This window comes from Pseudophryne corroboree, chromosome 3, assembly GCF_028390025.1.
Source record: "Pseudophryne corroboree isolate aPseCor3 chromosome 3, aPseCor3.hap2, whole genome shotgun sequence".
Lineage (NCBI taxonomy): Eukaryota > Metazoa > Chordata > Amphibia > Anura > Myobatrachidae > Pseudophryne > Pseudophryne corroboree.
Genome location: NC_086446.1, coordinates 193,889,889 through 193,915,030, shown reverse-complemented (window position 1 = coordinate 193,915,030; position 25,142 = coordinate 193,889,889). Strand labels below are relative to the sequence as shown.

General features: G+C 43.3%; 1 protein-coding gene across 1 annotated transcript in view; it reads right to left on the bottom strand.

Annotated features, from left to right (window-relative positions):
• LOC135055099 (pulmonary surfactant-associated protein D-like) overlaps positions 1–20,332 on the bottom strand; it is a 42,602-nt gene extending 22,270 nt beyond the window's left edge. The window contains exon 1 of the mRNA XM_063958746.1: positions 20,090–20,332. The gene's annotated coding sequence lies outside the window, so the exon portion shown is untranslated. The remainder of the gene's footprint in view (positions 1–20,089) is intronic.
• Between the last annotated feature and the right edge of the window lie 4,810 nt (positions 20,333–25,142).

Genomic DNA, 25,142 nt, shown 5'->3' with positions numbered 1-25,142 from the left:
AATCTCCAGTGAACACAAATCCATCCTGTTATGGCTAGTCTGCGATATTGCCTCAAAAAGCTCCTCAACTGAAAAAAACTAGGAGTAACAAAGCTATTTTGCTAGATTACACTGATCTGTTTTATATGTGACATTTTGTAACTGAGTCAAGGAGTCTATGTATGCCTTGGAGAGGGATAAAGTGGATGGAGATAAAGTACCAATTCACCTGAAGTCCTGTTGGCGAAAGAGCGCTATATAAATAAAAATTATTATTATTATTATTACCAACCAACCAGCTCCTGTCAGTTTTCAAACACATTCTGTAACATGGTAGTTAGTAGCTGATTGGCTGGTACTTGAGCTCCGTCCACTTTATCTCTCTCCAAGACTTAGTACAAATATCTCTAAATTTGTGTAGAAAAGGTCTCAGATGCAAGCTTTTTCTCAGGCCAATTTCCATACAATTTTGTACTGTATGCATGTAATACCAATTCCTCTATGGTTAATGTTGTAGCATAGCTTCTTTAGTACACTTTGGGGGTAATTTAGTTAGGTGCGAGTTTGCAGAAAGGAAACGCGCCTGGTTAAACTCGTATACTTCACCTTCATGTGCGCACCCAAGATTCGCACAATTTAATTATAAATTTCAATTCACACTATTAGCAGGGCGGGGGTGCGAATTTTGTCCAAAAAGTACACTTTAAAAAAGTGGGGAAGCCTTCCTGGACCCCAAAAAAGTGACAACTTCATTACTAGGACCATATAGAAGGCTGTTAGTGGGCATAAGGAAAGTTGTTTTCTTAATAGGTGTCAAATGGTTGATTTGCATTTTTTTTTAAAGTAAAACAATATAAAAGCTTATGAATTTGCTTTCATTATGAAGGAATTAAATTCAAAATGCAAAAAAAAGTAGAAAAAGGTGATTTATTATTATTATTATTATTATTATTATTCTTTATTTATATGGCGCCACAAGGGTTCCGCAGCGCCCAATTACTACACCAGTAGACGACATAGAGATAAGTTTCAAGGTGGCCAAAAAACTGCAGGATTTGGGCAGTTGAGGATTATTAAAGTAAGAAAAGGATAAGCACATGAGGGAAGAGGACCGTACTCGTGAGAGCTTACATTCTAAAGGGGAGGGGCAGACAGACAGACAGGGGTGACACAGATGGGGTAGACCGAGCATGTGACAGAGGGTTAGGATGAGATTTGGCTGGGTTTGGTAAAGAAGTGGGTCTTAAGAGCCCGCTTGAAGTTCTGTAGGGAGGTGGAGAGTCTGAGGGGGAGAGGTAAAGAATTCCAAAAGAAGGGAGCAGCATGTGAAAAATCCTGGAGATAGGAGTGGGAGGAAGTAATCAGAAGACAGGAGAGTCGGTGTGCATTAGCAGAGCAAAGAATACGGGTGGGAAAGTAAAGAGAGATAAGGTCAGAGATGTAAGTGGGAGAGGAGTGGGTGAGTCCTTTGTAAGTAAGTGTGAGAAGTTTGAATTGGATTCTGAAAGGAAATGGAAGCCAGTGAAGGACTTGTAGGAGAGGAGAGGTGGACGTAGTGCGTTGGTGAGAAAGATGAGCCGGGCTGCATCATTGAGGATAGATTGGAGTGGAGAGAGGTAATTGTCAGGGAGGTCAGTTAGGAGGAGATTACAGTAATCCAGTCTGGAAATAATTAGTGAGTGGATAATGGTCTTGGTGGCATCCTGGGTAAGAAAGGGTCTGATCCTGGAAATGTTTTTGAGATGAAAATGACAGGTTTGTTAGAGGTGCTCAATTTTTGGTTTGAAGGAGAGGGAGGAGTCAAGGATTACGCCAAGACAGTGTACTAGGGGGCTAGGGGAGATAGTCGTGCCATCAATGGATAATGAGATTGTGGGAGGTGAGGTTGTGCAGGATGATGGGAAGATGATCAGCTTAGTCTTAGACATGTTGAGTTTAAGAAAGCGCTGGGACATCCAGGAAGAGATAGCAGAGAGACAGTTGGAGGTACGAGTGAGGAGAGCCTGGGAGAGATCAGGGGAGGAAACGTAGATTTGAGTGTCATCAGCATGGACGTGATATTGGAAGTTAAAATAACTAATGAGTTCACCTAAAGAGGACATATAGGCCCTCATTCCGAGTTGATCGGTCGCAAGGCGAATTTAGCAGAGTTACACACGCTAAGCCGCCGCCTACTGGGAGTGAATCTTAGCTTCTTAAAATTGCGACCGATGTATTCGCAATATTGCGATTACTAACTACTTAGCAGTTTCAGAGTAGCTTCAGACTTACTCTGCCTGTGCGATCAGTTCAGTGCTTGTCGTTCCTGGTTGACGTCACAAACACACCCAGCGTTCGCCCAGGCACTCCCACCGTTTCTCCAGCCACTCCTGCGTTTTTTCCGGAAACGGTAGCGTTTTCAGCCACACGCCCCTAAAACGCCGTGTTTCCGCCCAGTAACACCCATTTCCTGTCAATCACATTACGATCGCCGGAGCGAAGAAAAAGCCGTGAGTAAAAATACTTTCTTCATAGTAAAGTTACTTGGCGCAGTCGCAGTGCGAACTTTGCGCATGCGTACTAAGCGGATTTTCACTGCGATGCGATGAAAAAGAACGAGCGAACAACTCGGAATGAGGGCCATAGGGAGAGAAAAGGAGAGGACCAAGAAAAGAGCCTTGGGGGACACCAACAGTTAGTGGAAGTGGGGGGGGGGTTAGTGTAGCGAGAGGAGACAGAGAAGGAATGATTAGAGAGGTAGGAGGACAGCCAAGAGAGGGCAGTATCACACAGACCAAGAGAGTGAAGGATTTGCAGAAGGAGAAGGTGGTCCACAGTGTCAAATGCAGCAGAGAGGTCAAGAAGAATAAGCAGAGAGTAGTGGCCCTTAGATTTGGCTGCATGGAGGTCATTGCAGACTTTTGTGAGGGCAGTTTCAGTGGAGTTGAGAGAATGGAAACAAGACTGGAATGGGTCAAGAAGTTAGTGAGAGGAAAGAAAGGAAGTGAGGTGATTATAAACAATACGCTCAAGGAGTTTGGAGGCAAAAGAGAGGAAAGAGATGGGTCGATAGTTGGAGAGGGTTATTGGATCAAGGGTAGGTTTTTTAAGAATAGGGGAGACAAGAGAATGCTTGAAGGCAGAGGGGACAGTGCCTGATGAGAGGGAGAGATTGATAAGGTGGGCAAGATGGGAACAGGCAGAAGGAGGGAGGTAGTGGAGGAGGTGGGAGGGGATAGGGTCAAGTGGGGAGGTGGTGGGATGGAGGAATGAATGACTTCCTCACCAGATACAGTACATGGGAGAAAGATGTCAGAGTTGGTGAGAGGGAAGGGGAGGTGTAGCAAGGGATGGGAGGTGGCTGGTTGCTTTTCTGGTGGGATGTGATGTCCTGATGTATGGAGTCAATCTTGGATGTGAAATAAGAGGCAAGGTGAAGAGCAGACAATGAAGAAAGGAGAGGAGGTGGTGGTGGTATTTGATTTGGGAGTTATTTGAGGCCACTTTAATTAAAAATATATATATATAAAAAAAATATAAAAAGCTACTAATTTTTATAGAAATAAATACTTTTATTTATTTTAAGGTGCATAAATTAACGGAAAGGTTGATTTTGATACAATTTGAGCCTTTTTTCACCCCAAAAATGGAGCTTAGAAAAAGTTAGGAGAAAGCGGCAGCAGCGGGATTGGCAGGAGAGGGGGTCATGTGTATCTGGCACTGTGGGGGCATATATATCTGGCATTTGTGGGGGCATGTGTATCTGGCACTGTGGGGGTGCGTGTATCTGGCACTGTGGGGGTATATAATGTGTATTTGGCACTGCACTGTGGGGACATATAATGTGTATCTGGCACTGCACTGCAGGGGGCATATGTGTATCTGGTACTGCTGGGGGCATATAATCTGTCACTACTGGGGGTGTATGTGTATTTGGCACTACTGGGGGCTTATGTGTATGTGGCACTGCACTACTGGGGTCATTATGTGTATCCGACACTATACTGGAGACATTATGTGTAAGGAGCACTACTGTGGGCATTGGTGGTCATTCCGCGTTGTTCGCTCGTTGCCGTTTTTCGCAACGCAGCGATTAGGTGGAAAATGCGCATGCGCATGGTATGCAGCGCGCATGCGCTAAGTTATTTAACACACAACTTAATAGATTTGCTGGTGTTCGTGCGGCGCTTTTCAGTCGCACTGCTGATCGGTGAGTGATTGACAGGAAGTGGGTGATTCTGGGAGGTAACTGAGCGTTTTCCGGGAGTGTGCTAAAAAACGCAGGCGTGCCAAGGAAAAACGCAGGAGTGGCTGGAGAAACGGGGGAGTGGCTGGCCGAACGCAGGGTGTGTTTGTGACGTCAAACCAGGAACTAAACGGACTGAGGTGATCACAATATAAGAGTAGGTCTGGAGCTACTCAGAAACTGCATGAAAATTTTTAGTAGCAATTCTGCTACTCTTTCGTTCGCAATTCTGCTAAGCTAAGATACACTCCCAGAGGGCAGTGGCTTAGCGTGTGCACTACTGCTAAAAGCAGCTAGCGGGCCATCAACTCGGAATGAGGGCCATTATGTGTAAGGCTGCTAATTGTGTGTGTAGAGGGTGTGTAAAAATATATTTATTTATAGTTTGATAATATAAAGTTGCAAGGCCATGCCCACTTTTCCAAGAGTGCGAGCATGGGGGGGCTCCTCAATATTTTCTCGCTCAGGGCGCTGGTAGGCCTGGAGCCAGCTCTGCTCCCATGTGTGTGCTGGCCAGTGTGAGGGACATATGGTACAATATGCTCTTAATTTATGGGGAAAAAAGCCATAGTGCTGGGCTATATTGTCAGGCGATAGCTGCTAAAGGTACCACATAATTTGAAAGAGGGAACTCCCTTCTTTCTTGTAAAGGGTGACCTCATATTTACAGATGTGCATGATAGGACACACAATGCTTTTCCACTCATTTACATAAAGCATTTATATTCTGTAGCACAGGGTAATATGGTTTGGTGATTACAGAGCATCACCAGACATTACCTACTAGTGGTTCACATCATTTGAAAAAAGAAGACTCCCCTCTTTTAAATATGGGTGCCAACACAGTTGCTGGTGTCATTGTAGTGCCCACCCCCATATACAGAAATCAATTTTTATTGTTGTCTGATGATCATGTGTGTAATGCAAATGGTTGGAACTTCATATAATATTGCAGGTGTATATACCTTTTGAGAGTTGTACTGTACATACAGTATGTCTGTATCCAGGTCTACTTAGATTGCATTTACATTAGCATACTCATCCTGCTCTCATCCTATACATGCCCACACCTGGCCCATCTAGGAGTGGCACCGCAGTGTCAATCAAGACAGGATGGCCCTTCAAAAAAATACTCCCCAAACAGCACATGATGCAAAGAAAAAAAGAGGCGCACCAAGGTGGCTGTGTGACTAAGCTAAGTGACACAAGTGGCCGACACAAACACCTGGCCCATCTAGGAGTGGCACTGCAGTGTCAATCAAGACAGGATGGCCCTTCAAAAAAATACTCCCCAAACAGCACATGATGCAAAGAAAAAAAGAGGCGCACCAAGGTCGCTGTGTGACTAAGCTAAGCGACACAAGTGGCCGACACAAACACCTGGCCCATCTAGGAGTGGCACTGCAGTGTCAATCAAGACAGGATGGCCCTTCAAAAAAATACTCCCCAAACAGCACATGATGCAAAGAAAAAAAGAGGCGCACCAAGGTGGCTGTTTGACTAAGCTAAGCGACACAAGTGGCCGACACAAACACCTGGCCCATCTAGGAGTGGCACTGCAGTTTCAATCAAGACAGGATGGCCCTTCAAAAAAATACTCCCCAAACAGCACATGATGCAAAGAAAAAAAGAGGCGCACCAAGGTCGCTGTGTGACTAAGCTAAGCGACACAAGTGGCCGACACAAACACCTGGCCCATCTAGGAGTGGCACTGCAGTGTCAGGCAGGATGGCCCTTCAAAAAAATTGTCCCCAAACAGCACATGATGCAAAGAAAAATGAAAGAAAAAAGAGGTGCAAGATGGAATTGTCCTTGGGCCCTCCCACCCACCCTTATGTTGTATAAACAGGACATGCACACTTTAACGAACCCATCATTTCAGCGACAGGGTCTGCCACACGACTGTGACTGAAATGACTGGTTGGTTTGGGCCCCCACCAAAAAAGAAGCAATCAATCTCTCCTTGCACAAACTGGCTCTACAGAGGCAAGATGTCCATCTCATCATCATCCTCCGATTCCTCACCCCTTTCACTGTGTACATCCCCCTCCTCACAGATTATTAATTTGTCCCCACTGGAATCCACCACCTCAGGTCCCCGTGTACTTTCTGGAGGCAATTGCTGCTGGTGAATGTCTCCACGGAGGAATTGATTATAATTCATTTTAATGAACATCATCTTCTCCACATTTTCTGAAAGTAACCTCATACGCCGATTGCTGACAAGGTGAGCGGCTGCACTAAACACTCTTTCGGAGTACACACTGGAGGGAGGGCAACTTAGGTAGAATAAAGCCAGTTTCTGCAAGGGCCTCCAAATTGCCTCTTTTTCCTGCCAGTATACGTACGGACTGTCTGACGTGCCTACTTGGATGCGGTCACTCATATAATCCTCCACCATTCTTTCAATGGTGAGAGAATCATATGCAGTGACAGTAGACGACATGTCAGTAATCGTTGCCAGGTCCTTCAGTCCGGACCAGATGTCAGCACTCGCTCCAGACTGCCCTGCATCACTGCCAGCGGGTGGGCTCGGAATTCTTAGCCTTTTCCTCGCACCCCAAGTTGCGGGAGAATGTGAAAGAGGAGATGGTGACGGGTCACGTTCCGCTTGACTTGACAATTTTCTCACCAGCAGGTCTTTGAACCTCTGCAGACTTGTGTCTGCCGGAAAGAGAGATACAACGTAGGCTTTAAATCTAGGATCGAGCACGGTGGCCAAAATGTAGTGCTCTGATTTCAACAGATTGACTACCCGTGAATCCTGGTTAAGCGAATTAAGGGCTCCATCCACAAGTCCCACATGCCTAGCGGAATCGCTCTGTTTTAGCTCCTCCTTTAATATCTCCAGCTTCTTCTGCAAAAGCCTGATGAGGGGAATGACCTGACTCAGGCTGGCAGTGTCTGAACTGACTTCACGTGTGGCAAGTTCAAAGGGTTGCAGAACCTTGCACAACGTTGAAATCATTCTCCACTGCGCTTGAGTCAGGTGCATTCCACCTCCTTTGCCTATATCGTGGCCAGATGTATAGGCTTGAATGGCCTTTTGCTGCTCCTCCATCCTCTGAAGCATATAGAGGGTTGAATTCCACCTCGTTACCACCTCTTGCTTCAGATGATGGCAGGGCAGGTTCAGGAATGTTTGGTGGTGCTCCAGTCTTCGGTACGCGGTGCCTGAACGCCGAAAGTGGCCCGCAATTCTTAGGGCCACCGACAGCATCTCTTGCACGCCCCTGTCGTTTTTTAAATAATTCTGCACCACCAAATTCAAGGTATATGCAAAACATGGGACGTGATGGAATTTGCCCAGATGTAATGCACGCACAATATTGCTGGCGTTGTCCGATGTCACAAATCCCCAGGAGAGTCCAATTGGGGTAAGCCATTCTGCGATGATCTTCCTCAGTTGCCGTAAGAGGTTTTCAGCTGTGTGGCTATTCTGAAAAGCGGTGATACAAAGCGTAGCCTGCCTAGGAACGAGTTGGCGTTTGCGAGATGCTGCTACTGGTGCCGCCGCTGCTGTTCTTGCTGCGGGAGGCAATACATCTACCCAGTGGGCTGTCACAGTCATATAGTCCTGAGTCTGCCCTGCTCCATTTGTCCACATGTCCGTGGTTAAGTGGACATTGGGTACAACTGCATTTATTAGGACACTGATGAGTCTTTTTCTGAGGTCTGTGTACATTTTCGGTATCGCCTGCCTAGAGAAATGGAACCTAGATGGTATTTGGTACCGGGGACACAGTACCTCAATCAAGTCTCTAGTTGGCTCTGAATTAACGATGGATACCGGAACCACGTTTCTCACCGCCCATGCTGCCAAGGCCTCAGTTATCCGCTTTGCAGCAGGATGACTGCTGTGATATTTCATCTTCCTCGCAAAGGACTGTTGGACAGTCAATTGCTTACTGGAAGTAGTACAAGTGGTCTTCCGACTTCCCCTCTGGGATGACGATCGACTCCCAGCAGCAACAACAGCAGCGCCAGCAGCAGTAGGCGTTACACTCAAGGATGCATCGGAGGAATCCCAGGCAGGAGAGGACTCGTCAGACTTGCCAGTGACATGGCCTGCAGGACTATTGGCTTTCCTGGGTAAGGAGGAAATTGACACTGAGGGAGTTGGTTGTGTGGTTTGCAGGAGCTTGGTTACAAGAGGAAGGGATTTACTGGTCAGTGGACTGCTTCCCCTGTCACCCAAAGTTTTTGAACTTGTCACTGACTTATGATGAATGCGCTGCAGGTGACATATAAGGGAGGATGTTCCGAGGTGGTTAACGTCCTTACCCCTACTTATTACAGCTTGACAAAGGAAACACACGGCTTGACACCTGTTGTCCGCATTTGTGTTGAAATAATTCCACACCGAAGAGCTTTTTGTATTTTGACCAGGCATGTCAATGGCCATATTCCTCCCATGGACAACAGGTGTCTCCCCGGGTGCCTGACTTAAACAAACCACCTCACCATCAGAATCCTCCTGGTCAATTTCCTCCCCACCGCCAGCAACACCCATATCCTCATCCTGGTGTACTTCAACAGTGACATCTTCAATTTGACTATCAGGAACTGGACTGCAGGTGCTCCTTCCAGCACTTGCAGGGGACGTGCAAATGGTGGAAGGCGCAAGCTCTTCCCGTCCAGTGTTGGGAAGGTCAGGCATCGCAACTGACACAATTGGACTCTCCTTGGGGATTTGTGATTTTGAAGAACGCACAGTTCTTTGCTGTGCTTTTGCCAGCTTAAGTCTTTTCTTTTTTTCTAGCGAGAGGATGAGTGCTTCCATCCTCATTTGAAGCTAAACCACTAGCCATGAACATAGGCCAGGGCCTCAGCCGTTCCTTGCCACTCCGTGTGGTAAATGGCATATTGGCAAGTTTACGCTTCTCCTCAGACGCTTTTAATTTTGATTTTTGGGTCATTTTACTGAACTTTTGTGTTTTGGATTTTACATGCTCTCTACTATGACATTGGGCATCGGCCTTGGCAGACGACGTTGATGGCATTTCATCGTCTCGGCCATGACTAGTGGCAGCAGCTTCAGCACGAGGTGGAAGTGGATCTTGATCTTTCCCTTTAACCTCCACATTTTTGTTCTCCATTTTTTAATGTGTGGAATTATATTCCAGTATCAATAGCAATGGCCTACTACTATATTTACTGTGCACAACTAAAATGCACCACAGGTATAGAATGTAGATGGATAGTATACTTAATGGATGACGAGTGATGACACAGAGGTAGGTACACAGCAGTGGCCTACCGTACTGCTATATACAGTATACTGGACCTGGTGGATACTGTCAGCAAACTGCTAAACTAGTCTAAAAAAAGGCACCACAGGTATACAATGTAGATGGATGGATAGTATACTTAATGGATGACGAGTGACGACACAGAGGTAGGTACACAGCAGTGGCCTACCGTACTGCTATATACAGTATACTGGACCTGGTGGACACTGTCAGCAAACTGCTAAACTAGTCTAAAAAAAAAGGCACCACAGGTATACAATGTAGATGGATAGTATACTTAATGGATGACGAGTGACGACACAGAGGTAGGTACACAGCAGTGGCCTACCGTACTGCTATATACAGTATACTGGACCTGGTGGACACTGTCAGCAAACTGCTAAACTAGTCTAAAAAAAGGCACCACAGGTATACAATGTAGATGGATGGATAGTTTACTTAATGGATGATGAGTGACGACACAGAGGTAGATACAGCAGTGGCCTACCGTACTGCTATATACAGTATACTGGACCTGGTGGACACTGTCAGCAAACTGCTAAACTAGTCTAAAAAAAGGCACCTCAGGTATACAATGTAGATGGATGGATAGTATACTTAATGGATGACGAGTGACGACACAGAGGTAGGTACAGCAGTGGCCTACCGTACTGCTATATACAGTATACTGGACCTGGTGGACACTGTCAGAAAACTGCTAAACTAGTCTAAAAAAAGGCACCACAGGTATACAATGTAGATGGATGGATAGTATACTTAATGGATGACGAGTGACGACACAGAGGTAGGTACACAGCAGTGGCCTACCGTACTGCTATATACAGTATACTGGACCTGGTGGACACTGTCAGCAAACTGCTAAACTAGTCTAAAAAAAAGGCACCACAGGTATACAATGTAGATGGATGGATAGTATACTTAATGGATGACGAGTGACGACACAGAGGTAGGTACACAGCAGTGGCCTACCGTACTGCTATATACAGTATACTGGACCTGGTGGACACTGTCAGCAAACTGTTAAACTTGTCTAAAAAAAAGGCACCACAGGTATACAATGTAGATGGATGAATAGTATACTTAATGGATGACGAGTGACGACACAGAGGTAGGTACAGCAGTGGCCTACCTTACTGCTATATACAGTATACTGGACCTGGTGGACACTGTCAGCAAACTGCTAAACTAGTCTAAAAAAAGGCACCACAGGTATACAATGTAGATGGATGGATAGTACACTTAATGGATGATGAGTGACGACACAGAGGTAGGTACAGCAGTGGTCTACCGTACTGCTATATACAGTATACTGGACCTGGTGGACACTGTCAGCAAACTGCTAAACTAGTCTAAAAAAAAGGCACCACAGGTATACAATGTAGATGGATGGATAGTATACTTAATGGATGACGAGTGACGACACAGAGGTAGGTACAGCAGTGGCCTACCGGTCTGCTATATACAGTATACTGGACTTGGTGGACACTGTCAGCAAACTGCTAAACTAGTCTAAAAAAAAGGCACCTCAGGTATACAATGTAGATGGATGGATAGTATACTTAATGGATGACAAGTGACGACACAGAGGTAGGTACAGCAGTGGCCTACCGTACTGCTATATACAGTATACTGGACCTGGTGGACACTGTCAGCAAACTGCTAAACTAGTCTAAAAAAAGGCACCACAGGTATACAATGTAGATGGATGGATAGTATACTTAATGGATGATGAGTGACGACACAGAGGTAGGTACAGCAGTGGTCTACCGTTCTGCTATATACAGTATACAGGACCTGGTGGACACTGTCAGCAAACTGCTAAACTAGTCTAAAAAAAAGGCACCACAGGTATACAATGTAGATGGATGGATAGTATACTTAATGGATGACGAGTGACGACACAGAGGTAGGTACACAGCAGTGGCCTACCGTACTGCTATATACAGTATACTGGACCTGGTGGACACTGTCAGCAAACTGCTAAACTAGTCTAAAAAAAGGCACCACAGGTATACAAAGTAGATGGATGGATAGTATACTTAATGGATGACGAGTGACGACACAGAGGTAGATACAGCAGTGGCCTACCGTACTGCTATATACAGTATACTGGACCTGGTGGACACTGTCAGCAAACTGCTAAACTAGTCTAAAAAAAAGGCACCTCAGGTATACAATGTAGATGGATGGATAGTATACTTAATGGATGACGAGTGACGACACAGAGGTAGGTACAGCAGTGGCCTACCGTACTGCTATATACAGTATACTTGACCTGGTGGACACTGTCAGAAAACTGCTAAACTAGTCTAAAAAAAGGCACCACAGGTATACAATGTAGATGGATGGATAGTATACTTAATGGATGACGAGTGACGACACAGAGGTAGGTACAGCAGTGGTATACCGTACTGCTATATACAGTATACTGGACCTGGTGGACACTGTCAGCAAACTGCTGAACTAGTCTAAAAAAAGGCACCACAGGTATACAATGTAGATGGATGGATAGTATACTTAATGGATGACGAGTGACGACACAGAGGTAGGTACAGCAGTGGCCTACCGGTCTGCTATATACAGTATACTGGACCTGGTGGACACTGTCAGCAAACTGCTAAACTAGTCTAAAAAAAAGGCACCTCAGGTATACAATGTAGATGGATGGATAGTATACTTAATGGATGACGAGTGACGACACAGAGGTAGGTACAGCAGTGGCCTACCGTACTGCTATATACAGTATACTGGACCTGGTGGACACTGTCAGCAAACTGCTAAACTAGTCTAAAAAAAAGGCACCACAGGTATACAATGTAGATGGATGGATAGTATACTTAATGGATGACGAGTGACGACACAGAGGTAGGTACAGCAGTGGTCTACCGTACTGCTATATACAGTATACTGGACCTGGTGGACACTGTCAGCAAACTGCTAAACTAGTCCAAAAAAAAAGGCACCACAGGTATACAATGTAGATGGATGGATAGTATACTTAATGGATGACGAGTGACGACACAGAGGTAGGTACAGCAGTGGTCTACCGTACTGCTATATACAGTATACTGGACCTGGTGGACACTGTCAGCAAACTGCTAAACTAGTCACAAAAAAAAGGCACCACAGGTATACAATGTAGATGGATGGATAGTATACTTAATGGATGACGAGTGACGACACAGAGGTAGGTACAGCAGTGGCCTACCGTACTGCTATATACAGTATACTGGACCTGGTGGACACTGTCAGCAAACTGCTGAACTAGTCTAAAAAAAAGGCACCACAGGTATACAATGTAGATGGATGGATAGTATACTTAATGGATGACGAGTGACGACACAGAGGTAGGTACACAGCAGTGGCCTACCGTACTGCTATATACAGTATACTGAACCTGGTGGACACTGTCAGCAAACTGCTAAACTAGTCTAAAAAAAAGGCACCACAGGTATACAATGTAGATGGATGGATAGTATACTTAATGGATGACGAGTGACGACACAGAGGTAGGTACAGCAGTGGCCTACCGTACTGCTATATACAGTACACTGGACCTGGTGGACACTGTCAGCAAACTGCTAAACTAGTCTAAAAAAAAGGCACCACAGGTATACAATGTAGATGGATGGATAGTATACTTAATGGATGACGAGTGACGACACAGAGGTAGGTACAGCAGTGGCCTACCATACTGCTATATACAGTATACTGGACCTGGTGGACACTGTCAGCAAACTGCTAAACTAGTTAAAAAAAAAAGGCACCACAGGTATACAATGTAGATGGATAGTATACTTAATGGATGACGAATGACGACACAGAGGTAGGTACAGCAGTGGCCTACCGGTCTGCAATATACAGTATACTGGACCTGGTGGACACTGTCAGCAAACTGCTAAACTAGTCTAAAAAAAAGGCACCACAGGTATACAATGTAGATGGATGGATAGTATACTTAATGGATGACGAGTGACGACACAGAGGTAGGTACAGCAGTGGCCTACCGTACTGCTATATACAGTATACTGGACCTGGTGGACACTGTCAGCAAACTGCTAAACTAGTCTAAAAAAAAGGCACCACAGGAATACAATGTAGATGGATGGATAGTATACTTAATGGATGACGAGTGACGACACAGAGGTAGGTACAGCAGTGGCCTACCGGTCTGCTATATACAGTATACTGGACCTGGTGGACACTGTCAGCAAACTGCTAAACTAGTCTAAAAAAAAGGCACCACAGGTATACAATGTAGATGGATGGATAGTATACTTAATGGATGACTAGTGACGACACAGAGGTAGGTACAGCAGTGGCCTACCGTACTGCTATATACAGTATACTGGACCTGGTGGACACTGTCAGCAAACTGCTAAACTAAAATGCACCACAGGTATAGGAATGTAGATGGATAGTATACTTAATGGATGACGACACAGAGGTAGGTACAGCAGTGCACTCTGCACTGTACTCCTCCTATATAATATTAATTATACTGGTGGTCCCCAGTCCCCACAATAAAGCAGCACACTGTGAGCACAGATATGGAGTGTTTTTCAGGCAGACAAACGTATACTGGTGGTCACTGTCAGCAAAACTCTGCACTGTACTCCTGCTATAGCTGCTCCCCAGTCCCCACAATTAAGCAGTGTGAGCACTCATCACAGATATATCATGCAGCACACTGAGCACAGATATGGTATGGAGCGTTTTTTTCAGGCAGAGAACGGATAAAAACTAAACTCTGCACTGTACTCCTCCTAACAGCTGCTCCCCTATCCTCCCCACAATTATAGTAATAAACAACCAATCAAATCAACTGTCTTCTACTAAACGGAGAGGACGCCAGCCACGTCCTCTCCCTATCATCTCCAATGCACGTGTGAAAATGTCGGCGACGCGCGGCTGCTTATAGAATCCGAATCTCGCGAGAATCCGACAGCAGGATGATGACGTTCGGGCGCGCTCGGGTTAACCGAGCCATATGGGAGAATCCGAGTATGGCTCGGACCCGTGTAAAAAAGTTAAAGCTCGGGGGGGGGGTTCGGTTTCTCGGAAACCGAACCCGCTCATCACTACTTTTTACACAAATATACAAGTGTGACTTTTAAAATTACGAGAGTCTTATCTTTATGAGACTGAGTTTACTGCACTTCTTCCCTGGCCTAACCATTGCTTTAATAGGCACCATCCCCCACCCCCAATCCCACCCCTGTGAGACTTGTGGTTTCACAGACTGGGTGCACTGCTTAGTAAAAGCCCCAGTGTGGTTGGTTTGGTGGTGCACCCAGAGTAAGTACTTATAACTAGGAGAAGGAGAAGGAGAAAGAGAATCCTATTTTTGGTGCACTCTTAAAGATCAAAGATTGATTCTATGTGGAAATTATTAAAACATAACTTTTCATTATTTCAATAAAATATTTTTGTGCATCCAAGGAAGAAGACGAACAACACAGATATTATAAATTTTAATAATTAATAATGATTAAAAAAAAACATTAGCGGGGAGCTAGTTAGCTTGGTAGTGGGAAGCTATGCTCCTGCTACCTGTATTTTACCATAATGGGACTCGGCAATGGTCGCTGGAACATGTGTACGCACATGCCTGCATATAGCACCAGGCCAAAAGAAAGCTGTAAGCTGTAAGGGAGGGTGCAGCCTTCCGCAGCAACAGCATAAGAGGACAAATCTGTATACACACTTATCAATCAGCCAATAGTTGTGCTGCACAATCAACACAATATGTCTGTGAATGATGTCGTTAATAGACATATCGGGGGTACACACCTGCCGACAGGTTCGCGATATAGTGGCCGTTCACTAGAAAGGAAGATATATTGCCTAGTGTATACACAGCTATAGGGACAGATGATGGCCTATATTCATAATGGTTGATTAAAGCATTGAAAGCAACACAGATATTTACATTTCAAAGTATTGATTGTGAAATAAACAAAGAATACCAAGAAGATTTTACTTTTCTTTGTGGAATGTAGTAGATCTAGGATTATTTTTGTCAAGAGAGGTCTGACCCTTGGAAAATATCACAGCTCTTGTAGGAAACAGTTTTTTTTATAAATTCATACTGTACTTACCAATTTGGTGTTATACAATCTTTAGACAGTGAAATACATTACAATAAATGTGAGGTGCCATATAAAAGAGTACAAATAAAGGATAACATCAACTTCTAAAACTAATCAATTAGAGTAAAACAGATACAACACCTGCATATATACATGGAGCAGTGCACACACTCCCACTGCAACATCAGAAGAAGAACTGATGAGCAGCCAATTAAAGCCAACTCTAGGGAATAATAACAGGTGGAAATGAGGATTTAGGTTGGGGTGTTGAAAAAGAAGTCCAGGCGAAATGCGCTTCAGCGTTCCTGCAGCCAATGACAACACTTATGTTTCCTATGTGTTAATGCTGAGAAAAGCCATTCTACTTAAACTGGCCAATGTTCATCAGAGGCTATGAGTTGTATGTTAAACTCAACCCAGTATGTATTAAAGTTATAGGACTGGGTAGCACTGAGTACAGCTTAGTACTGGGCTGCACTGGGCACACTATAGTACTGGGTAGCATCAGGTACCTCATAGTATTGTGCAACACTGGGCACACAACCGTACCCTGGCTTCAGTGTCCAGTGACTGGTGGGCTTGGACTCCTAGCACCACTGTACTCAGTTACAGATATGTCCCCCTCTGAGGCATGCCCTATGGACCATTATCTGGGCTAACTTTCCAAATATCCCAATCTCTGTAATTTGCAGCATAAAATATGGACAGAGTGATAATTATGGATAAATTAGGTGCAGACAACCAGGCTTGTGAGGCCGAGGCCATGGATAAAATCCATGGTCACTTCATTGCATTTGCCCCCAAGCTAAGAGTTGCCTGCCAGACCCTGTTGCTCTGTGTGAATGCTGACAGAAAACTGCACTTCAGTAAACTAGTTGACATTCATATGGGGGAAAATGTGAATTAATGAGACTTAGCCCAGTATGTGATAATAGATACTGTATCTAGAGATATCTTTGTAAAGTGCATCTGGCTTAACACTGAAGACGCTGAATAAATACAGTGATCCTGTTCCATCCTTCATTTACATAACACAGGACCCTAGTGACTGTCACTTGGTTTGATGTGCAGGCTCATCAAGTCCCATGTGTTCGTAATGAGATTGCAGATGCATTTATCTCATTTTCAATAGGTTAGCCTCCTCTGGTGGTTAGTGTTTGTGGTTACATTGCCATGCTTGTGTCTAGCAGATTATCAGGATGGCATTGCAGGGATCATTAAAGACCTATTTGTCCACTAGGAGTGATTGGCAGTTGGTCTATGGAGGGCAAGTGTGTTAAACCATTAGGATTCTCTTTTAGCATATGTTTGGCAAGAGCACAAGCATGGCCACTCCAACATTTCTTGTTCTTCCACAGTGAAAGTCCTAGTCAGTCCCAGAAAATCCTATTTTACTTTCATAGGCTTTGAAAACTGGGCTGGGGAGTCAGCGTCTGTAGGAGATTCCAGTGTGTCCATTGATCTTAGGCGGACATTTACTAAGCAGTGATAATAGTGGAGAAGTGAGCCAGTGGAGAAGTTGCCCATGGCAACCAATCAACACTGAAGTAACATCTATAATTTGCATACTATAAAATTATACAGCGCTGCTGATTGGTTGACGGGGTTACTTCTCCACTGACTCACTTCTCTGCTCTTATCACTGCTTAGTAAATGTCCCCCTAAGCCTCTTAAAGGTCTTGGTCAATGTGGCTGCTCAGATTGTGGCAGATAGCTACAAGGCATAATTTTTTTTCTTTTAATTTTCTTGCTTGCATTTTTAGGGGGCTTTTAGAATAGGGGAATTGCTTGCAGTTAATAGAAGTTCAGCGGTTTCCTGTTTACTTTTAGATAATGTTGTGGTCAAGTTTGATCTGCTGTTCTGTAATATTCAGAGACAGAGATCAAAGATGGACCAATTAGGTAGAGGTCATTGTTCATCTTGTCTGCTGCAATCTGATAAACAAATTATCCTGGTTGTTGTAGCTGCTAGTTTTGGTCAGTTGGCACCCACAGGAAGTTACTGTGGCTTATATATTTTGATTGCACCCAATTAACTAAATTTTAATTCTGTAGTATGTTTGGAAATGACTAAGTGCTCCATATGTAGCGGAGGATGACTATGGCACTCCTTAAGTTTTTGTGGTTTTCACCTTCATATGGGTCACCTAAAATGTCCCCTATCCTTGCTAGGTTTATTGTATGATTGCTGTTTTTGGTTATAATCTTTCATTAAGCACTGCAGGACTTTTCCTAATAGATTTATCCTGGAAAGTTTTATCGGATATGGTTTGTGGCAGAGCCTTTCCTGTCATACTAATGTTTGCCCCAGAGTTCTGACTATATAAAGTACATGAAAAATACAAAGAATATATTAAAAAATCTTCTTTGTATTATTCTAAACAGTTTTATAGTCAAAACTCTGGAGTAAAAATGATATGACAGATGAGGCAGTGTCTTTTCTGCTCATCTCTGATCCAAACTCACTGAATTTCCTGGAGTTTATACTGCTGCACCTGTGTATAATGCCCACATGTACACTTTGGCTCATATATTGTGTGTAAATCTGGCTCTGGTTCTAGGCAGTGCCTGCTGAGCCATTTACCTCACTGAACATCCCTGGTTTATAGTAAACTGTTACAATTACAGAGCTAGAAGGCATCCAATTGTTGGTAGAGCTTCTGAGTTCTTGGGGGCATGGGAGGGTTAGTAATGCTTTGCCGGTGGACGGAATTCCGGCGTGCGGCATTGTTATCATTCGGGAATTCAGCGTCGGCATGGTGACCACTGGGATCCCAAGCGCCGGTAACATGACCGCATTCCACTTGGGAGGTTTAATGGTTTGGAATTAGGGGCATATGGTGGAGTGGTTTACAAAAGCATCTGTTTAAGACTGTTATCTAATTAACACCATTATGGCAAACCTTCATGTGGTTTTTAGACTCTGCCCATACATTCATATAGTTTGGTTTGAATAATCTCTTAAAGGTTTTAAAGGGGTACGCAAGAAGAAACACCCTTGGCGTTTGGAGGAAAGTGAACACAGACATTTCTAGTTTGGTAGTAAGTGTAGGTGGTAAAGTCATTAAGTAATCCCGCTTGAGGTATTGAGGTTCTATGTTCTTTTCTTTAGCCAAGGATTAAGCGATCACAGGGGGTGGCAGAGTGTGGTTCTTTGAACAAGGCTTTGGTGGAAAGCAGTGCTTCTCAGCAGACTCTAGTAGCGCAATAGCAGTTGGGTGGTATTCCCACTTTGACAATGGCCAGATTTTCTCTACCTCATGAAAGGATCTGGTCTCTAGTGCTATGACAGTTAAGGAGGAGTGGTTCTGCTCACTTCTGTTTGCACTGGGGTGGTTTTCTTTACTGCCTTTATTTAAATATCATTATTGGGCTGTTGCCAATGTTAACACTGCTTTTTCCACCACCAATCGTAATTACAAAATTCATAATTCGATCAACAAACTACATCTAGGTGATATAGCCAGAGATTGGGTTTGATTTTAGACATCTTTGTTTATATATTGATACAAGTGTTTATTAATTGTGATTATTTTGTGTACAGCTGATACATCTGGTCATTTCACTCATTGGGAAAGCGTACTGTATGTTGCAGATTTCTTCTTTGTATATAGCAATATATAGCAATTTAATTGGTATATTCAGACATTTATACTACATTGAACTGCCGCAGAACATTTGTTATAGTTTATATTTATTTTAGTGCCCTGACTCAGTGCTGGTTTTTTTTTTATGGTTTTCAGTGTTCTATGGTTATCTTATTGGGTCAGGGCGGGTACATGGTGCACCTACACTTCAGGCTATTATTTAGAGTTTTCACAGAGCTGACCCCTTGTGATCTCCTTTCTTTGGAAGATAGAATTGAGCTTGGATAGAGGCACTGCCAAGAAGACAGTCATGTATATACTGTATACTGTATAATATTTGCTTTCCACATACAGCATTTTGACATCATCAGCTTTCAAACAGCAGGAACATAGTAGTGTTTGAAAGTTGAAGATCCAAAGTGCATGCAAAACTTTTTTCTTACTCATCATTGGAATGTTTGATTTGTTTGTACTAAAACGGATTGTCCAAATGTGGAAAATGCAATCATTTTGTAAGAACAGCTAAATTTGTGAGTTTAACAATTAAAAAAAACATTTAGATTACGCAGCATTTCAATATTTATATTAACAATAAAAAAAAATTAAATTATGTCAGTACAAAAATCTTTGTTCATGTTTATTATTACTTTTCTTTTTTCTTTAAAAAGTATGAAAGTACTGATAGTGAGATACATAGAAATAGTCCACATTTTCTGACTATATAATTACTTCCAGTACAATTCAGAGAGGTGTGTTCATCAAATTATGGTAAAAATAAATATATACAGTATTGCTTCTAAATTCATAAGCTTTGCTTCCATTTGTTACATGCATAAGAATTCACTTTTAAAATGTTTCTAATGTCTCATAGGTTAAACATAAAGAGAACATAAGCAGAACTAAAAGCAGGCATATTAAGATTGCAATGTTGGATTAATTCAAACACGTACTTACCAGGATGCAGCATATGTTGTCAAATAATTATCCTTTCACTGTAGCATAAAATCCAAAGTGATCTATCTTTTCATAAATGGCTCATGGGGTTCGTGCATCTTCCATACATTAAAGTGTCTAAGGGCCAGGTAACATTTCTCCTGTCCTTATTCTACCTCTAGAAATAGTAGCACAAAAAACAACGATTCATTACTATTAGCCATAACATGACCTGTGTGTTCTATCAGTGTATATTTACTCTTGCTAGCTACATCAGTTATGCAACTGAACTTTGCATGTAACACTGCACTTTTTTAGAATGTTCAAATACTGCTGTTTTGTTTAATTCTTTCTTTTGCAAAATAAAGTAAATGTGACAATTCATTTAACACATTTGTAGCAATGTTTATTAATTTGAATGAGTAAAAGAATAAAATTTTTCTTCTATGTTTCTTTTTTCTTAATAAATATTTAAAGCAGCAAAATAGACTCTGCATGATAAATCAGAAGCTGAAATTTTATTTGTTGAGGCAAATTACACTTCTTCATTAAACACCAGTAGTACTGTTTTTGTTGCTCTGTTAAATTTGAGAAAATCATATTGTTTATTATTGTTAAGCTTGGTTACGACAACAGATGAACTGATGTCTACAAATTGAATACAATTGTATATACAGTAGAAGACCTGGTGACAGCTATATGGATAGATGATAGTAAACATCTGCATAATTTATGGATTGCTCTGAAGTTGAGGTTTCCCATTTAAGGGGCTGTAGTATAGAAGTTAGACAGTTAAAAGATAGATAGTCATTAGGTTGACAACATATCAGTGGTGCAAGTAGAAAAAATGTGTTATAGGTACTGTGTGTGCGCGCCGAAGGTGACCGCATTGATAAAATGGGTGTGGCCACACTGGCCAGATACACTTATGGCACCAATAGTGCCAGATACACATATGCCCCCACAGTGCCAGATACGCTCCCACCGTGTCAGATAGGCTCCTACAGTGCCAGATGCACAAATGCCCCACGGTGCCAGATGCACAAATGCCCCATGGTGCTTGATACACAAATGCCCCCAGTAGTGCCATATATGCCCCCACAGTGCCAGATACACATTGCCCCAGAGTGTCAAATACACATTGCCGCAGAGTGTCAGATACACACATGCCCCCACAGTGCCAGATATGCCCCCACTGCACCAGATACACATATGCCCCCACAGTGCCAGATACACATGCCCTTGTAGTGCCGGATCCACATATGCACCCAGAGTGTCAGACATACCCCTTCAGTGCCAGATATGCCCCTTCAGTGCCAGATATTTCCCCACAGTGCCAGATACACATGCCCCCACAGTGCCAGATACATATGCCCCCACAGTGCCAGATACACATGCCCCCAGAGTGCCAGATATTCCCCCACAGTGCCAGATACACATGCCCCCACAGTGCCAGATATGCCTCCACAGTGTCTTCTGCTGGGGAGAGGAAAGCGTAGCATGCGCTCCTCCCGTCCCTCTCCTGCCTCAGTCCGGTCTGCTGAACTGGCGCCGGTCTGCGAGACAATCAGGGCTTGCGGTCCAGCAGCAGCGGCTCCTGATTGGCTGCCGGTCAGCGAGCTCTGATTGGTCCGCGGACCGGCTCAGTGCACGACACCACTGCCGCCCGCCACGGACAGACTCGCAGGCAGGAGAGGCGCATGCTGCACTCTTCTCTCTCCAAGACCCGGTGTCTGCAAGGTGGCGGTACGGCGTACCTGCTGGGATTTCCTTACAGGTACGACGTACCGCCATACTTGCAGCACTGCACCATATAGAAACAGAGAATTTGACGGCAGATAAGAAACACCTGGCCCATCTAGTCTGCCCCTTTTTTTTACCATATTCTTATCTCAAATCTTATTTGATCCTTATTTCTTTTGTAAGGATATCCTTATGTCTATCCCATGCATGTTGTCGACAGTCAAAAGGTTGACAGAGTTAAAAGATTGACGGTCAAAACGTCATCAGTCAAAAGGTCGACAGGGTCAAAAGGTTGACACAAAAAATAGTATTTTGTGTTTTTAAACATTTTTTTACCCATATTTGTTGAAATGCGTCCCCTCACGGGCTTGCTTTCCTTGCTACGCTTTGGGCTTGGTGGCTCACTCAGGTTTTCTTTGCTCGCTGTAAGGTTACTAAAGGTTATAGTTTGTGACAGTAATGGAACTTGTAAAGTGCAGGACCAGATACAAAAATATAATTTGGGCCCCCCTCCTTCACCCCAACTCAAGTTCACAATATGCCACATGGCAGTGGGTAACAGGGAGAGGCAGTGAGTGACAGAGTAAGGCAGGGGAGGTAGACGGTGACAACATTGTGCAAGGGGAGGCAGAGGGTGACAGCAGAAGGCTGGGGTGGGCAGATGGTGACAGGGAGAGACAGTGGGTGACAGGGAAAGACAGTGGGTGATGGGGTACAATTTAATTGATTAATTACCAGGTATTTATATAGTGCACACATATTTTGCAGCACTTTACAGAGAATACTTGGCCTTTCATATCAGTTCCTGTCCCAGTGGAGCTTATACTCTATATTCCCTACCACATGTACATGCACACACATTCATTCTAGGGTTAATTTTTTGTAGGAATCCAATTAACCTACCAGTATATTTTTGGGTTGTGGGAGGAAACCGGAGTACCTGGAGGAAACCCGTGCAAGTACAGGGTGAATATACAAACTCCACACAGTTAGGGCCACGGTGGGAATCGAGCCCATGACCTCAGTGCTGTGAGGCAGTAATGCTAATCATTACACCATCCGTACTGCCCAAGAACAATGTCCTGCATGGACAGGGGACATGTACCTTGGTGGGTCCAAAACATAGCTGTGTAACAGGCGCCCCTGTCCCTTGTGCTTTCCTCAGTTTGGCACTCAGTCAGGGAGACTCTGACAGCGCAAGTTACACTGGCAGCCTTTTAAATCACAGACAGCAGTGAATAAGAAACAATATACAGCTGTCAGTTAATAGAGGCAGTGTGTGGCTGTGATCATCAGTGCTGATAGGTGGCAGGACTCCAGTCCGGCACACACAACATCAGCCCTGCCTCCCTAAGGTAAGAGAGAGGTCCCTAAGGCAGTGGAGCCCACTCTGCTCTCTGCACTAGGACATTCATCCGACATTGCTCAAAACTTCAAAATGGTCTATGGGGGCTGGGAATAATTCATTGCTGGTCTGGGCAACAGTGGGCCTTTTAGTCTTCAGGGGCCCCGGTGCACCTGCTGCACCAATGGTAGTTCCACCTCTGGTTTGTGACATGGATAGTAAAAAGTTGTAAAAGTTGTAAAAGCATGAAAAAAAACCTAAAAAACATGTGTAGACCCTGTCGACCTTTTGACTGTCGACCATATGGTGTCGACCTAATGTCTATCGTTTACCTGTCTAACTATACATTGGAACCCCATTTAAGGTGCATCAAATAGTCATATTTGTAAATAGTCATATTGTACAATATTATGTACATCCTTGTGTCCTTTTGAATCCTATTGAAGAAAGAGTGCTATATAAATAAAATTATTTATTATTATTATTATTATTATTATTATTATTATTATTATTGTTGTTATTATTATTATTATTGTTATTATTATTATTTTGAAGATATTGCACACATTATTGATCTTGATTGAAACATTTATGTTTTCTAAAGCATATCATGTTTTGGGAATAAATCCTTCAGAAACTATAAAATTTACAGTATCTCACTTATGAGTGAACATTCCAATTGCTTAACTCATTAAAAAAAAATGCAAATAACTGAGACAACCAGCATTCAGCAGCATCATAGATGATCTTCATGAAGTTGCAGTCTGATATTCTGAGTATTAACAAACCCAAAGGTATACAGAAATTGTACATTCTCTGAATTTGCTACATTGATGTAGACTTTATCATGATATTATTAGGGTGGGGGAAAGCAACAAGAGCAAACTCTTAGTTTATGTCCATTCATGTACTTTTATTTTAGGCATGTGTATTGTGTTTTACAAATATGAATTTGATTTCATCTGAAGAATACTTAGGAGTGAGGGTATCTGTGGCTGGAGACCCATCGCACATGATAAACTTGTGGCATGTTTGCCATTTTCTAAATGGACAAATCGGTGCTAGGCACCATATACTGTCAATGTATAGGTAATAAGATGTTTTAACATGTTACTTTTAGTGCTTCATGCATGATTGTAGAATTGCATGTATAAAATAAATGAGCAACGCACTTATGAGGAATGTACTATATAAGTTATTTTGTTTTTAAAAAGCATTGACATTTGGGAACAAATTGCCCTTGGGACATTCTCATATAGAAATTGAAATTGCAGAGGGGTTTCTGGACAATAAATTTCTTTCAACTGCAGTCCAGGGGAATATTTTTGTGTCTTGGAGACAAACCGGAGAAGAGACTGTTTGTTGATTTTTAGAATTTCCTGAGTGCGGAACTTTCTATAGAAAATCAAGTTATAGAGATGTATATGTTAATCAGATTGTGCTTAGGAAAACAAACTGGTTTGGTTTATATACCGTATATTAAAGGGGAGCAGGAAATTGCATTATCCAGTTATTTAACTCCTTTGAAATGTAATATGTATTTATTATATTTTATGAGATAGTCTGATTGGTTAAAAGGACCACAGGAAGGAACTACCAAGATGACTGCCTTCATTTTGCTACCAACAGGAATGCGGCACATGCTGTCCTGTTCTCTGCCTGTTCTGGGCTGAGCCCAACGTCTCCAAGCTCTACCCACTGTCAAATACCGTGCAGGTCTGGTCCAGGTCAGTGACAAGTGGGGGACGACCGAGGCAAGTCAGAAGGTGTGGCAGCAGCTTATCTACACATACACAGCAGTGGTTTGAGGTGCTGATGGTAGAAGTCTGAGTGGAAATATGCAGTTCCAAGTGCCAGTGGGAGGAGCCTGGTGGTGGCAGCAGCAAAATACTCACCCACTACACAGTGGGTGGAGTCAGTGCAGGAGGTTACTCATGGTAAGAGGGATCCTATTGTCCATGTACCATGAGACCCAAACCCTATGTG